This window comes from Dama dama, chromosome 31 (assembly GCF_033118175.1).
Source record: "Dama dama isolate Ldn47 chromosome 31, ASM3311817v1, whole genome shotgun sequence".
Taxonomy (NCBI): domain Eukaryota; kingdom Metazoa; phylum Chordata; class Mammalia; order Artiodactyla; family Cervidae; genus Dama; species Dama dama.
The window spans coordinates 57,035,409-57,038,207 of NC_083711.1; the positions used below are offsets into that span (position 1 = coordinate 57,035,409).

Here is a 2,799-nt window from a genome sequence, read left to right on the forward strand (position 1 = left end):
AGCATTTTATAGCTTATAAAGCACTAGCATATATGCCAATAGAACTTCTTCTATTACGGTCACAGTAACTCTGTGATACAGCCTCAGACTGTATTTTATACATACAAAGTTTAAGGCTTTCACCTCTCTGATCTGAATGCCTTCTTCCTGGAATGGTTTATCAACAGTTAAAACTGAAATGCTTCTGCATCAGTTCATAAATAGTTTCAAACCCTCATCTACTGAGTATTCCCTACCTCCCATAGCCCCAAATTATATCCCTGGGGCTTTCAGCTCTCCACTCTCCATCAGTGAAAGTGTTACTGTCTAGCCCAGTGGGGAGCTACCAAGAGTTAGCTCTAAACTTTCCTGGTTTCCCTTCTGATTGGCTGTTACCCAGGTCATGCTGATTGTTGAATATCTTAAAGCACATTCCCTAGTCACTAATTTGGCATTTATTATCCATCTTTCAAAACTGTTGAAATCTGTCATCTCTGATGTTTTTCTTTCTAGTTCTTTTAGTTTTGGGGGCTTATGCCTTAAAAATCCCAATAATATGATTTCAGTAGAGTGTCAGAAGGGAGAAGAGATAAATTCATTCATTAGTATGCTTCATTTAACCATAGTTTGATTAACAATCTTGAAGGATGCTGAAAACATCCGTTAGAATGAGGGCTTATAAGACTCACTGCGGAACTTTGTTAAGTGTTCCGTGAAAAGAAAAAGAGCTCTTTGATCCAATAAGTATGAAGTGTCGGGTTAAATGAAGTCAGACTTGCTTTTTCTTCTCAACTTTTTAGTACCATTTCTATGCTATTGTTCATTATTAATTTCCAAACCAGTGTTAAAATATGGTGTGTTTCTCACTCTTTGTTCTCCTCAGATTCCTCTTCACTTTTAAATGGAACGTAAAGGTAGTAATAAGGTAGGAATATCTTAAAGTAGTATCTTTTAAGATAGTAATATCTTGTCAGGAGCATTATTTTATTTTTTTTTTTTTTCTTTTTTTCTTTATTTCTTTTTTTTTTTTTTTTATTTTTTCCCATCAACTGTTTATGTCAATCTGTCATGATTTTACCCCCATAAATGGCAAAATCAAAAAACGATCAACACATTTTCTTTCAGCAGGATAATGTCAGTACTTCCACAAAAGAAAGCACTGTAATTGCAACCTGCTTTAGGAGCGTTATTTTAGAAAGTGAAGCGTATTTTGACTGGGACTTGTGTTGTACCATTTGCAGTCCATCAGGGATCTGACACTCTTGTTTAAAGTTGCATCTGAACTTAAGTAAAGAAGCTGGGAGCTATATTTCCCAGAATCTTCTTTCTTGTGGAGTCCTAGATTTGAGCTTTCCCATGAAAGGACATATTCTCAAGAGCTGAGCCCTTGAGAATCACAGCTAAGTGGACTCACTTAAAGTCAGTTCATCAGATCTTTCCAGAGACACTATAGAATTGCAGCATCTTCTGGGCAAAATCTTTTATCAGTAGCTTTAGTGTTTTGAGCTGAGACAAGCCCTCTAATTTTTAGAGGCAGCTCTCTTAACTTTTGGTGGAAGCTTCCCTGACCTCTGCTCTCCCATTTCTTCTAAGAAAAGTATAAGCCCCTAATTCTTTATAAAGCCCTTTAGATTCGTAATTCATAGGGTGGCTTCTGTTTGGCCAGTGAACAACTGATTCAGTACTGATCAAGAGTAAGTGCCAGTGAGTCTATCAGAAATGTCTATATAGCTGCCTATTCAAATATCAGAATAACCACTTAGGATTTCATGAAATTTACTCAATGTCAGGAAGCCAGTGATTAGAGTATTTCTCTGTACTTTTTCCAATTTGGGCTGAGCAGTGTGACCAAAAGTAAAACTGTTTTTCATGTAGGCGAGTTTTTGTCCAAGGGTAGCCGTACTATTTAAGTAACCAAGAAACTGGCCAGCCTATGTAAATTTGGTATTAAAAAGGATAATTATCTAATATCCTGCAGATGGCATTTCAAGTTCTGATAAATTAGTAATATTGAATTGGTGAGCTTTTTTTTCTAGGAAAAAGATTCTTTCTTGAAAACAGAGTATGAGGATTAAACAAAGACTAAAGGACAAATGCTTCCTTTATAGCTCAGTCAGTAAAGAGCCCGCCTGTAAGGCAAGAGCCCACCTGCGACGCAGGAGGCCCAGGTTCATCCCCTGGCTCAGGAAGGTGCCCTGAGAAGGACAGGTAACCCGCTCCAGTATTTTCGTCTGGGAAATCCTACAGACAGAGGAGCCTGGCAGGCTACGGTCCATGGGGTCATAAGAACTGGATGTGATTAAATCACCGCCAAAGGGCAGAAACAAAATAAAACCAAAACAACACTTAGAAAAACCCAACAAATTCTTCCCTGTGTCAGGGTAAGTAAACAAGTTCCCTGACTTCTCTCCTCGCATCCATTTCAATCATGTGTTCAGTCAGCTTCAACCAAAAGCGCTTTCATCTTTAAACTTTGTATATCACAATTACCTTATCTTTTAACAGTTTTGATTCCGGAGATTAGAATTTTGTGTACAACTCCTATAGGGCCAGGATCAGGTCCCTTTTTCCCTCTCTGTAGATACTTGAACACCAGGTAGTTTAGTACTAAAAATGCTTCCTTGTGTAGATTTTGGGAGTTGGACATTGACTTGTCATTTCTGTTTTGTATGTATCTTAATTCTGCTTTATTTGAGTTTCAGAAGGTCAAGTGTACATAACTCTGATCAGTTAAATCTAAGTTAAATAGCCTCTTACCCACACCAAAGGATGGACAGAACATTTGAGCTGGACATTTAGGTGCTAGTCTTTTGCTTATTT

The 2,799-nt window shown here is 37.7% G+C and overlaps 1 non-coding gene across 1 annotated transcript; it reads right to left on the reverse strand.

Annotated features, from left to right (window-relative positions):
* Positions 1-1,026: 1,026 nt before the first annotated feature.
* LOC133050267 (small nucleolar RNA SNORA69) lies at positions 1,027-1,158 on the reverse strand. The gene has a single exon (XR_009691581.1). It is a non-coding gene; the product is annotated as a small nucleolar RNA SNORA69 (small nucleolar RNA).
* Between the last annotated feature and the right edge of the window lie 1,641 nt (positions 1,159-2,799).